Raw genomic sequence first — 14,280 nt, 5'->3', positions numbered from 1 at the left:
CTTCTCAGGTGCAAACAGGTGAAATCAAATAGAATCAAATGCCTCTGTGCCCAACTCAGAAATAATTGTTTCAGAGCCATAAAAAGGGTTCAAACTGTTAACCAAATATTCCAGGATGCAATAGGATGGTTCTCTAATATTCTTACTCGTTTCTGAATGAACATCTGGGCTGGTACACGACACGGCAATGAAAGGGGCCTCAGGCAGGGCTGACAGCCCACTGTGGCAGCTCCCTAGATTAGGGCCAGGCTAGATTTGAGCTCTTTGTTGTTGTTGGCTGCAGGATTATGGCATGTGTGATATAGGCACTTAATCTTCTTTAGCAGAATTGGCAACTCTCTAGGGAACATGAACTTCCAAGCCTTCTTTGTGGGTGATTTGAGCAAAAGAATCTCATAACTTTCACAGTGGGTGACAGAGAGAGAGAGAGAAAAAAAAAAAGTCACTGTTCTCCCAGAGCCTAATTAAGGGCAAAACAGAAAAGATACCCAGACCATGGTGATTTCTAGGCATTCCGTTTATTTTTCTGCTATACCAAAACGTTTATATATTATTAATAGTTGGGGATTTTCTCAAAATATGTTATGAAATGAAACTCTTTTTCTGGGAGCTTGACTATAAGCAGGTTGAAGACTAATGGAAGTCATTCTGATACAGTAATGAATATCATACAAAGGTGTATTCAAAGTGACTTTTGCTGCCTCTTTATTTATTTCTAAATACAGTCTAAATATTTCTCTAACTATAGTATTGCATTGAATGCATTACTACATAAAAAGCACAAAATCTTTAGGTCTACATTCTCTACTTGGGTACATGGGATATCTGCTTATTAAGGCACTTGTTCTGGGTACTATAGCTTAATCCCAAATCACAAAATAGTAAGTAATATTTGGGGGCACAAAGATTTTGATGCCAAAAACATTACAGTGATAAAATGTTTTCATCAACCTAAATTACTAATACCTCTCATGCCACTCAGGCATCGTTCCAGTCTGCACAATGTCTAGTCTGCTTCCACGGAAGTATCATCCAAGACCTGAAAGTTTATATGCTCAAATCATACTACCATTGGCGCAAATGACAGTTCTCACATCTCCCTTATAAGTGGTCACTCAGAAGTCAAGTGGTCTATGAAATCACAGGTAGTAATGAAAAAAGACCTCATGACCATTGACTTCTATTCCATAATTCTTACCTGCAAAGCAGCCTTGAAAATAAGCACAAAAATTAACTGCTTCACTTTCCCCAGAGAGGGCCAAAAGTAGTCAAAATCAATTATGTCAGTAATTCCTCCAATTAATCTGATGGATACCACTTCTTATCATTAGAATGACTACTAAAAGTGGTAAAGATTAAACTTTTTCTGTGCCCTGTATTCCCATGAGTGTATTTCATATAGCAATAACAAAAATAAATAAATAAAAAGAGTAATAAATCAGCATTCATCTTCAAAATCCCAGGTTAGTTCCTGTTGACATCTCTAAAAATTGAGAATGGACCTTGGAGTCAGTAAAAAAAGAATATCTTTACTCTAAAAATAAATTAACTCTCAGGTATTCGTAAAAGGCATCTGCAATGCACTTAATTCTTAAAGATGAATAAGAATTCAGCACATACTCCCCATCAGACTACCCTTCAGGGTATTATTTATCTTTACTCACCACATATATTAATTAACTTTGTTATTCTAGTTCCTTTCTTACTTTTTAGTATGCAAATATACAAATATATTCATTTATCAACAGCTAAAATAAAATGAACTCTTAGAATTCAGAGAGCCATCGCAAGGTGTTTTATGGAACCAAAACATGTTCCTTCATTCCAGTGACTTCTTGGGTCTTAAAAGGCAAAGAAAAGTAAAGAAATAAGCCCATTATTTGGATAAACAAAACAAAAGTATCCTCTTTTTATCTGTCTTGTTCAATTACTCGTTTCAAGTCTCCCATTCAGTTTGGCTGTGCAAACCTGACCACAAAGTGCTATTTTAGCCTTCTCAATTTGTCAGACATTACCAGTCATTCTCCATCTCTGAAGAGAGTAGGAGGGTGAAAAACAGATTTAAACTACATAAAAGAGAGGGAATTTAGACCAGCCACAAGGTAAATATTCTTAGCAGTGAGAATTGGACAAGAAAGTACATTACTAAGGGAGGATACCAAAATGCTAAGTTAGCTAACTAGTACATTTAAAAAATAAGTCAAAGAACTAACTATAGTAATAAAATGCAGATTTCAGTTTACAGTAACCTGTATATGACTAAATCTATGCATATTTTTAACTTAGAGCTAGGTAAAAGATTATAAATATGTATGCATTATTACTGCTTTAAGCTTGAGATGCACTATGGAATATTTTTTCCTAGCTATTGAAAAGCAGATTTGTTTTACTTTTTTTCTGAAACGTTATCTTTATTTTTTCTAACTTGAATATTGTGGCAATAAACTAGGCACAATAGTACACACTTAGCAGACACTAAACAATCTGTTTCATTAGGCTGAAAAAAAGTCTTCTTCTGGCCATTTGCATGTACTCAATACATTTACTCCAAGATTCTTCTGACAAGGGACACTTTTAGCCAATTCCCCAACAGCTCTCATCATTATAGGATTAAAAAACTAGGCCTCCTGTGAATTTAAAAATAGATTAAAATACTCCCTGGTACTCAGATGTGTTCCCACTAGCTAATTCCAGCATTGGTCAACATGGATCTTGTTTGAAGCTAACCCAGTTTAAATATTCCTTTTGCAAAACAGATTTTTAGAGCTATGCCTTGCTAAAGATTCTTCTAAATAGTAATCTCTCCTGGCACAGGAGCTAACCACTGCCCAGGTCTCTAGGCTCATCTCCTGCTGTACACTGCACATTCACTCTTCCTTCCATTAACACTACTTGCAGTTCCCCAAACATGCCATGCCTCTATTTTTGCCTGCATACTTCCTGTGAATGCTATTTCTTTATCTAGAAGACTCTCTCCCCACCCCCACCTGCCTTATCTGGCATCTTCAGTTATTCCTGTGTCTCTTCGAGATTCAATTTAATTGATAGTTACTTTAGGAATCATTCCTATACTTCCCAAACTAAGATAAACACCCCTTCTTATGCCCATATCCATCCGGGATTTTGCCTTCCTTCATACTTTATATCCAATACACCAAAATCTCTTGTTGGCTCTACCTTCAAAATAGATCCAGAATCTGATGACTTATCATCTTCTCAACTGCTACCACCCTGGTCCACACCACCATCTCTAGCCTATATTTCTGTGATAGCCTCCTAGTTGATTTATTCTTGCCTACTTCCAACCTAGCCTCCACAATCTATTCTCTACATGATAGCCAGGATGCCATTTTAAAATCTAAGTCAAAGTCCTTCCTCTACTCAGAACCACTTGAGGTCCCTTGTTTCACTCATAGTGAAAGTCAACATCCTTGCAATGTCCTGCACACCACCCCCACTGCTCTGCCCCTACCTGTCCTGACTGCTCTCCTGTCCTCACCTTTTACTCTCCTTCTTTCTCACTTCACTCCAGCCACCCTTGTTTCCAACATTAGGGCTTTTCCACTGCCACTTCCCTCTGCCTATATTGCCCCTAACCCAGATATATCTGTGGTTAATCCATTCCCTACTTCTTTCAAGTATTCACGTAAATGTTATCTTCTCAATGAGACCTACTCTGGCCATTCTTAACAATGCAATGCATTACCCCCAACCCCCACTACAGATGCCCCTATTTGCCTTGTAACCTGTTCTACCTTTTGTTTTTTTACCCCATGACATTTTCCCCTTCCGTCATACTACATCATCTATTACTTTCATATTTATTCTTTATTGTTTGATCCTCACACTAGAATATAAGCTCCACAAAAACAGAAATCATTATCAACTTTGTTCACGAATGCATCCCAAGCATAACAGGTGTTCAGTAAGTGTTGATTATGAATAGCACTTAACACCCAAACTTATGTTTCCTTCTCTACCTTTATTACTAGCTTGTGGGCTCTTTCAAGGCATAGTACATATATTTCATCTCTGATCTCAAATACTCAGCATGGTTTCTGGCATAGAGCAGACATTATGTAAATGTTTACCAAAGGAATGAGAAATTATAAAAGCAAGAAATTGATTTATAATATGATTGCTTTGGAAAATTTTAATATATAAATTTTGTTCATTAACAAATGAATGTCAAGAAAGGAAAGTGTATGACTTCTAGAGTGGCTTGCTTTTACCTAAGTACTCTCTTTTAGTTATATTCTATCATTTCATTTGAGATAAATGTAACCAAATATCATTAAAGCTGGAAGAGACCCATCACTGTTTTATAGATGAATCCCAAGAATTGAAAGTGATTTGCCCAAGGTCAGTCAGCTGGTTAGTAACAGGGACCAGGACTGTTAGCTTGTTAGTAACAGGGGCGAGGTGAAATTCATGTCACCTGACCCAGTGCTGCTTTTGTATGTGCACAAGGACTCTGGGAAATTTATGTATTTGATCCCAAACATCTACCACAGTTTCTGATCCATTCTAAACATTAATGAAATGCTATTGAAGGAATGAGAGATAATCAATAGGTTTATAGTATGTTTCCTTTTTTTATTTCTTTTTAAGATACCTTTAATGCTCCTGGTCTACTTTTTCAGTTGACACAAAGGTGCTTCATCAAACACCCAAACTTTGAACGCTGAGCCTTGGATTCCAAACCTTAGTATATTTAAAAATAAATAAAGTTTCAAATCATTTTTTAATTGTTCAGTAAAATTATTTCCATGTGTAAGAGTCATGTCATCCAGAATCCTCAAGTAAATATTTAAATGAGAATTATGTTTGGTGTCATGTGAATTTTCAAACTTACTTTGAGTAAAATTTCAGAGTTTATGATGTAAAAGAAAGCTTAAACTATGCAATACGGTTAAGAAAAAGGAAGTAGAGAGGTCTATGAAACATCTAAAGAAATAGAACATCACTGTGATTGTGTTCACAGTACAGTACACTCTCTCTCACTTTTTATCCTGAGACCAGTTCCACAAAGTCAAATAGAATAAAATCGTAGAGTTACAAAAGGCCTTCCTCAAAGATGAGCTTGCCCCTACTTCTCACTTGACAGAGGTGAAAATTCAGGATGTCAGCATTATTATCTTCACTTACTGAAGCACACAAAAGTGAACTCAACTGTCAGGGTGATGTGGTAACTGGAGTATACCCAATTTGAAGGAAAAAAGAAAGAGCTTCCATTTGCTAAACATAACTGCCAGAAGTGCCCCAAGACACATCCAATGTCATGTAGGCATTATCTCGGGAATAACATTTATGCCATTCCTCTCTGCAATTCTTAGGGTTAGGCTAAACTGTTCGAGAATGGAGAAATTGAGAACTTGACACAAAAGAAAATTAATCCAAGTTCACATAATGAATAGGTGACAGAGTAAACTGCCAAGGTCCTGATTTAGTCATTCATTCCACAGATACGTTTAGATGTCATGCTAGGACCTGAGGACCCAACAGTAAACAAGGCAGATGCAGTCCCTGCTTCGTAGAGCTTACACAGACTTTTAATCACCAAAAACAATTATAAAAAGTATAAAAACATGATTATTATGGTTTACAATGTTAGGGTGTTGCCCCAGGATTTTTGTTCTGCTTTGGTTTGGATTGGGAAATTACTATGTATCTTACACCCAGAAAAGATCTAGGATCTCTGAAGAAATCTTACTCCCAGGGCTTCACTTACATGTGAAGAGGACAATTGCCTGTTACTGATAGATTCATCATAACAGGACTGAATAGTATGTACAGCTAAGCTAAGACAGTTTTCTTTTTTATTTGTTTGCTTGGTTGGCTTAGTTCGTTGGTTGGTTGCTTTTTTTTTTTTTTTTTGCTACCAGTTAAGAGACAGACTACTGGGATCAGAGACCTAGAGCCTGGTGGAGACAGTCCAGCCTTCTTCTTGTGTTTACAATTCTCTACACCTGGAAGAGGAGAAGAGGCAGAAAATGGGTAGTCCAGCCTTGCCACCCTACTCACCTCTGTGTCTGATTCATCCAATAGGAACAAGGTTCACTCCTGGTTGGGACTATAATCACAGAGCATAGGCCAGGAAGGGCAGATTTTCTGGGACACTGCACTCCAAGGAATAACATTTTAGCTGGCCCCAACCCAGCAAGGCTCTCCTCTTGAAAAGTACAGGGCCATCCAAGGCACAGTGAGGAAGCCAAAATGGTAATGGCCACATCTTTAGATGAATGGGCTTTGAAGTCCCTGAAAGAGCAAACTGCTCTTGATCTTGCTTCCTCCCCTGGAACATTTGTAGTTCCCACAAAAGCACAGAAACTTGTTCCAGCTCTGCTGATCAAAAGCGTTTCCAAAATGTAAAGATAAATATCCTGTACTTCTTTCTTCCCCTTTCTCTCTGGTCAGCTTCCTGGGGTCATAAGAATAAAATTTTAAACCCCCAAAGGGCACCACTAATGTGGTCACTTATTTGTTTATGCACCGTGCATCTGTGCTTTGGTGTCTTAGAGGCTTGAGAAATGATTCCCATTTTAAGGTCATGCAGTGGAGAACAGGAGCCTCTAGGAAACCTAATTTTCCACTTAGGCTTGTGCTTTCTGCTGCTGCTGCTGCTGCTTGCTATTTTTACTATTATCATTATAGTGGCTATTATTATTGTCATTATTATTTAATAATCCTGAATTTATTATGAGTCATTTATACATCCTGTGAGGCAGAAAGAAGTAATGATCCCCAATGAAGTATGAAAGAAATGGATCGTACCACCTTGCTAGTCAGAAAAAAGTACAGTAAATATACTATTTCCTTGATGTTTCCAGACTTTTTTGGATACTGTGGTATATTTACAGGAATATCACTTGCAAAGGTATCTGGAGATTGGAAAAAAATATTCTAAGTATTTTTTTAAATGTAACTAAAATCCTGTTTAAAAATCAGTTTACCTTATCTATGTCCCTTTCAAGATAGCTTGTATTATCCCAACAAGAACATAGTCTTCTAAAGGTTTCTAATCTCTGGAAACTTTGTCATAGTAGAGTTAAAAACATGTTTTTTCCACTTCTGTATACCTTTGTGCTATTACTTATCCTGAGCAGGACACTGAGAAGTCAACATACAGAAAGGAACTATTTTCATTAGGTTCAGAAAAGCTATCAGATTGCTGTACTCACCAGGATAGCAATCACATACTGAAATAGAGGAATGTTCTCTAAAGAACTTTAAACGATTATACTGTTATCCAATGGAACATGAGAGTATGGGAAGCTATCCTAAAGCTGAGTTTAGTAAGCCTTCACAGAAGCATAGCAAAATTTTCATAATGCCTGAACAATGAGCATACATCCTAAAGATTAAGGATGCTGATGTTATACTCTGAGGAGCAGGCATTGAGAAGGATGGCTAAAGAACTTGAAAACTAGTCACCATTTTCACCTGCCTCTTACCAAAAACACTTAGCAGGGGTCCACAATACTCCTTATCACTTTATGTGACATCAGCAGGCAAGGTTAGCTAGTCAGTCTGTTTCTTCCCTGAACCCCTAGCATGTTTCCTGGGGCTACTGTACCTACACTCCAAACTATGATAATCAAAGGATTCATTCCACTGCCTAAAGTATATTAGAATTTGTTAACGTGGCAGAGTCCTCCAAGGTTATAGTAATAACATTTCAGAATATTCAAAGATTTCATTCTCTTTTGTCTTTAAAAAAAAAAAAAACAATTTTACTAGCACAGAGTTGACCATAACTTAAATTTACAAAATAACATCTCAACTACCAACTACAAAATCATATTCATACACACAAAGCTGCTGGACCAGGTATGATTAGATAGTCTAAGATTGCCATTAATATTAACCTACTACTTGTCCATTCATTCTTCCTAGCACACAATAAGTAAAGTAACAAAAGTTTCTCAAATGTACCTTTTTTTTAAATTAAGACACTTTAATGTATTACTTTAACAAGCCACTTTGGAAAAGATGATTATTTCTCTTTTACTTTTAGAGTGGGGTTGACACATACAGAACCGAAGTATAGGAGGATAAGTTAAGAGCCATTGGTCTAGGTTATTTTTTATTTTATTTTATTTTATTTTATTTTATTTTATTTTATTTTATTTTATGTTCCAGGATACAAGTGCAGAACATACAGGTTTCTTGCACAGGTAAACATGTGCCACGGTGGTTTGCTGCACCTATCAACGCATCATCTAGGTATTAAGCCCCACATGCATTAGCTATTGATCCTGGTGTTCTCCCTCCTCCTGCACCCCTGACAGGCCCCAGTGTGTGTTGGTTTCCTCTCTGTATCCATGTGTTCTCATTGTTCAGCTCCCACTTATAACTGAGAACATGTGGTGTTTAGTTTCCTGTTCCTGTGTTAGTTTGCTGAGGATAATGGCTTTCAGCTCCAACGATGTCCCTGCAAAGGACATGATCTCGTTCCATTTTTTGGCTGCATAGCATTCCGTGGTGTATATGTACCACATTTTTTTTATCCAGTCTATCACTGATGGGCATCTGGGTTGGTCCCATGTCTTTGCTATAGTGAATAGTGTTGCAACGGACAGAACGATTTACATTCCTTTGGATATATACCCAGTAATGAGATTGCTGGGTCAAATGGTATTACTGGTTCAAGGTCTTTGAGGAATTGCCACACTGTCTTCCACAATGGTTGATCTAATTTACATTCCCAGCAACAGTGTAAAAGCATTCCTATTTCTCCAAAGCCTTGCCACCATCTATTGTTTCTTTTAAATAATGTTTATTAATAAGTTTAAGTTCCTTGTAGATTCTGGCTTTGTCAGATGAACAGATTGCAAAAATTTTCTCCCATTCCATAGGTTGGTTGTTCACTTTGAGAATAATCTCTTTTGCTGTGCAGAATCTCTTTAGTTTAATTAGATCCCATTTGTCAGTTTTTGCTTTTGTGGCAATTGTGTTTGATGTTTTAATCGTACAATCTTTGCTCATGCCTATGTCCTGAATTGTATTGCCTAGTTTTTCTTACAGGGTTTTTATAGTTTTTGGGTTTACATTAAAGTATTTAATCCATCTTGAGTTAATTTTTGTATATGGTACAAGGAAGGGATCCTATTTTAATTTTCTGCATATGGCTAACCAGTTTTCCCAGCACCATTTATTAAATAGGGACTCCTTTCCCCATTGCATGTTTTTGTCAGGTTTCTTAAAGGTCAGATGGTTGTTGATGTGTGGTCTTATTTCTGAGATCTCTATTCTGTTCCATTGGTCTATGTGTCTGTTTTTGTACCAGTATTATGCTGTTTGGGTTACTGTAGCCTTGTGGTATAGTTTGAAGTCAGGCAGCATGATGCTGCCACCTTTGTTTTTTTTGCTTAGGACTGTCTTGGCTATATGGGCTCTTTTTTGGTTCCATATGAATTTTAAAGTAGTTTTCCCTAATTCTGTGAAGAATGTCGATGGTAATTTAATGGGGAAAGCATTGAATCTATAAATTACTTTGGGCAGTGTGGCCATTTTCACGATACTGATTCTTCCTATCCATGAGCATGGAATGTTTTTTCATTTGTTTGTGTTCTCTCTTATTTCCTTGAGCAGTGGTTTGTAGTTCTCTGATATGGTTTGGCTGTGTCCCCACCCAAATCTCATCTTAAATTATAGCTCTATAATTCTCACGTGTCATGGAAGTGACTCAATGGGAGGTAATTGAATCATGGGGGCAGGTCTTTTCCATGCTGTTCTCATGATAGTGAATAAGTCTCATGAGATCTGAAGGTTTTATAAAAGGGCAGGTCCTCTGTGAATGTTCTCTTGCCTGCTGCCATGTAAGATATGCCTTTGCTCCTCCTTTGCCTTCTGCCTTGATTGTGAGGCTGCCCCAGCTATGTGGAATTGTGAGTCCATTCAACATCTTTTTCTTTATAATTACCCAGTCTCAGGTATGTCTTTATTAACAGAGTGAAAATGAACTAATACAATAAATTGGTACCAGTAGAGAGGGGTGTTGCTCTAAAGATACCTGAAAATGTGGAAGCAACTTTGGAACTGGGTAACAGGCAGAGGTTGGAACAGTTTGGAGGGCTCAGAAGAAGATAGGAAAATGTGGGAAAGTTTGGAACTTCCTAGAAACTTGTTGAATGGTTTTGACCAAAATGCTGATAGTGATATGGACAATGAAGTCCAGCTTGAATTAGTCTCAGATAGAGATGAGGAACTTGTTGGGAACTGGAGCAAAGACAACTCTTGTTATGTTTTAGCAAAGGGACTGGCAGCATTTTGTCCCTGCCCAAGAGATTTGTGGAGCTTTGAACTTGAGAGAGATGATTTAGGGTATCTGGCAGAAGAAATTTCTAAGCAGTTCAATATGTGACTTGGGTGCTGTTAAAGGCATTCAGTTTTATGTACTCACAAAGATATGTTTTGGAATTAGAACTTATGTTTAAAAGAGAAGGAGAGCATAAAAATTTGGAAAATTTGCAGCCTGACAATGCGATAAAAAAGAAAAACCCATTTTCTAAAGAGAAGTTCAAGCCGGCTGCATAAATCTGCATAAGGAGTGAGGAGTCAAATGTTAATTGCTAAGACAATTGGGAAAATATCTCCAGGACATGTCAGAGACCTTCACAAAATCCCCTCCCATCACAACATCTCCTCCCATCACAACTCAGAAGGCCTAGGAGATAAAAAATGGTTTCCTGGGCTGGGCCCAGGGCCTCAGTGCTTTGTGCAGTCTCAGGACTCAGTGCCCTGCATCCCAGCCGTGGCTAAAAGGGGCCAATGTAGAGCTCAGGCCATTGCTTCAGAGGGTGCAAGCCCCAAGCCTTGGTGACTTACACATGATGTTGGGCCTACATGTGCACAGAAGACAATAATTGAGGTTTGGGACCCTCAGCCTGGATTTCAGAGGATGTATGCAAACACCTGGGTGTCCAGGGAGAGGTATGCTGCAGGGGTGGAGCCCTCATGGAGAACCTCTGCTAGGTCAGTATAGAAGAAAAAAGTGGAGTGTGAGCCCCCACACAGATTCCCCATCTGGGGACTGCATAGTGGAGCTGTGAGAAGAGGGCCAACATCCTCCAGACCTGAGGATGGTAGATCTGCCTACAGCTTGCATTGTGCACCTGGAAAAGCCGCAGACACTCAACCCAGCCCATGAAAGCAGCCAGGAGGGGAGCTGTAACCTACAAAGCCAGAGGGGTGGAGCTGCCCAAGACCATGGGAACCCACCTCTTGCATGAGCTTGACCTGGATGTGAGACATGGAGTCAAAGGAGACCATTTTGGAGCTTTAAGATTTGACTGCCCTACTGGATTTTTGACTTGCATGGGTCCTGTATCCCCTTCATTTTGGCCTACTTTTCCCATTTGAAATGGGTGTGTATAACCAATGCCTGTACCCCCGTTGTATATAGGAAGTAACTAATGTGCTTTTGATTTTACAGGCTCATAAGCAAAGGGACTTGCCTTGTCTCAGATGAGACTTTGACTGTGGACTTGAGTTAATGCTGAAATGAGTTAAGACTTTGGGTGACTCTTGGAAATGCATGATTGGTTTTGAAATATGAGGCCATGAGATTTGGGAGGAGCCAGGGGTGGATTGATATGGTTTGGCTGTGTTCCCACCCAAATCTTATCTTGAATTGTAGCTCCCATAATTCCCACATGTCATGGGTGGGACCCAGTGGGAGGTAATTGAATCATGGGCTGATGGTTTTATAAAGGAAAGTTCCCCTCTTCTTGCCTGCCACCATGTTTATGCGACTTTGGTGTTCATTCACCTCCTGCCATGATTGAGGCCTCCCCAGCCATGTGGAACTCTGAGTCTGTAAACTTCTTTCCTTTAAAAATTACCTAGTCTTGGGTATGTCTTTATTAGCAGAGTGAGAGCAGACAATACATTCTCCTTGAAGAGGTCCTTCACTTCCTTTGTTAGCTGTATTCCTAGGCATTTTATTCTCTTACTAGCAATTGTGAATGGAAGTTCATTCATGATTTGGCTCTCTGCTCATCTATTGTTGGTGTATAGGAATGCTTGTGATTTTTGCACACTGATTTTGTATCCTGAGACTTTGCAAAGGTGCTTATCAGCTTAAGAAGGTTTTGGGCTGAGATGATGAGGTTTTCTAAAGATCATGGCATCTGCGAACAGAGAAAGTTTGACTTCCTCTCTTCCTATTTGAATACCCTTTATTCCTTTCTCTTGACTGATTGCCCCGGACACAACTTCCAATAATATGTTCGATAGGAGTAGAGAGAGAGGGCATCCTTGTCTTGTGCCAATTTTCAAAGGGAATGCTTCCAGCTTTTGCCCATTCAGTATGATATTGGCTATGGGTTTGTCATAAATAGCTCTTATTATTTTGAGATACGTCCCACCAATACCTAGTTTATTGACAGTTTTTAGCATGAAGGGCTGTTGAATTTTGTTGAAGGCCTTTTCTGAATCTATTGAGATAGTCATGTGGCTTTTGTCTTTGGTTCTGTTTATATGATGGATTACGTTTATTGATTTGTGTATGTTGAACCAGCCTTGCATCCCAGGGATGAAGCCAACTTGATCCTGGTGGATAAGCTTTTTGATGTGCTGCTGGATTCGGTTTGCCAGTATTTTATTGAGGATTTTTGCAACAATGTTCATCAAGGATATTGGTCTAAAATTCTCTTTTTTGGTTGTGTCTCTGCCCAGCTTTGGTATCAGGATGATGCTGGCCTCATAAGTGTCTCCTATTATTTTGAGGTATGTTCCATCAATACCTAGTTTTTTTTTTTTAGATGGAGTCTTGCTCTGTCGCCCAGGCTGGAGTGCAGTGGCACGATCTCTGCTCACTGCAAGCTCTGCCTCCTGGGTTCACACCATTCTCCTGCCTTAGCCTCCTGAGTAGCTGGGACTACAGGCACCCGCCACCATGCCCAGCTAATTTTTTGTGTTTTTCTTAGTAGAGATGGGGTTTTACTGTGTTAGCCAGGATGGTCTCGATCTCCTAACCTTGTGATCTGCCCACCTGGGCCTCCCAAAGTGCTGGGATTACAGGCGTGAGCCACCGCGCCCGGCCAATATCTAGTTTATTGAGAGTTTTTAACATGAAGGGATGTTGAATTTTATTGAAGGCCTTTTCTATGTCTGTTGAGATAATCATGTGTTTTTTTGTCTTTAGTATGCTTACTGATTTGTATATGTTGAACCAGGCTTGCATGCCAGAAGATTAAGAAACTCACTCAAAACCAAACAACTACATAGAAATTGAACAACCTACTCCTGACTGACTCCCAGGTAAATAATGAAATTAAGGCAGAAATCAAAAAGTTCCTTGAAACCAATGAGAAAAAAGAGACAATGTACCAGAATCTCTGGGATGTAGCTAAAGCAGTTTTAAGAGGGAAATGTATAGCACTAAATTCCGGCATCAAAAAGCTATGAAGATCTCAAATCAACACCTTAACATCGCAATTAAAAACTAGAGAACCAAGAGCAATCACACCCCAAAGCTATCAGAAGACAAGAAATAACCAAGATCAGAGAGGAATTGAAGGAGATAGAGACATTAAAAGATACCCTTCAAAATATCAATAAATCCAGGAGTTGGTTTTCAGAAAAAAATAATTAAATAGATAGACTGCTAGCTAGACTAATAAAGAAAGAGAGAAGAATCAAATAGACATAATAAAAAATGATAAAGGGATATCACCACTGATCCCACAGAAATACAAACAACCATCAGAGAATACTATAAACACCTCTATGCAAATAAACTAAAAAATATAGAATAAATGGATAAATTCCTGGACACATACATCTTCCCAAGGCTGAACAAGGAAAAAGTTGAATCCCTGAAAAGACCAATAACAAGTTCTAAAATTGAGGCAGTAATAAATAGCCTACCCACTAAAGAAAGACTAGGACTAGATATATTTAGAGGTGAATTCTACCAGAGGTACAAAGAAGAGCTGGTATTATTTTTTCTGAAACTATTCCAAACAATTGAAAAGGAAAGACTTCACTCTAACTCATTTTATGAAGCCAGCACATCCTGATACAAAAACCTGGCAGAGATACAGCAAAAATAGAAAACTTCAGGCCAATATCCCTGATGAACATTGATGCAAAAATCCTCAATAAAATATGGCAAACTGAATCCAGCAGCACATCAAAAAGCTTATCTACCAGAGTCTAAGTTATTTAAGTTATTTAAATTGCACTTTGAGACAAGATTATACTTTCTACCGCTATAGTAAACAAGTTGGCTAGCAACTAGTCTCATGTTTTATGTTTTACCATGGCAAACTT

General features: G+C 38.4%; 2 protein-coding genes across 4 annotated transcripts in view; one reads left to right on the top strand and one right to left on the bottom strand.

The window, feature by feature from the left end:
- Positions 1-14,280, top strand: part of GRM3 (glutamate metabotropic receptor 3) — a 222,589-nt gene that overhangs the window by 144,449 nt on the left and 63,860 nt on the right. The window lies entirely within an intron of this gene.
- The window catches only part of ELAPOR2 (endosome-lysosome associated apoptosis and autophagy regulator family member 2), a 276,913-nt gene continuing 262,651 nt past the window's right edge, over positions 19-14,280 (bottom strand). Inside the window, exon 23 of the mRNA XM_063634910.1 lies at positions 19-399. The gene's annotated coding sequence lies outside the window, so the exon portion shown is untranslated. The remainder of the gene's footprint in view (positions 400-14,280) is intronic.

Source organism: Symphalangus syndactylus, chromosome 3 (assembly GCF_028878055.3).
Source record: "Symphalangus syndactylus isolate Jambi chromosome 3, NHGRI_mSymSyn1-v2.1_pri, whole genome shotgun sequence".
Classification (NCBI taxonomy): domain Eukaryota; kingdom Metazoa; phylum Chordata; class Mammalia; order Primates; family Hylobatidae; genus Symphalangus; species Symphalangus syndactylus.
This window is presented reverse-complemented; position numbering and strand designations above follow the sequence as displayed.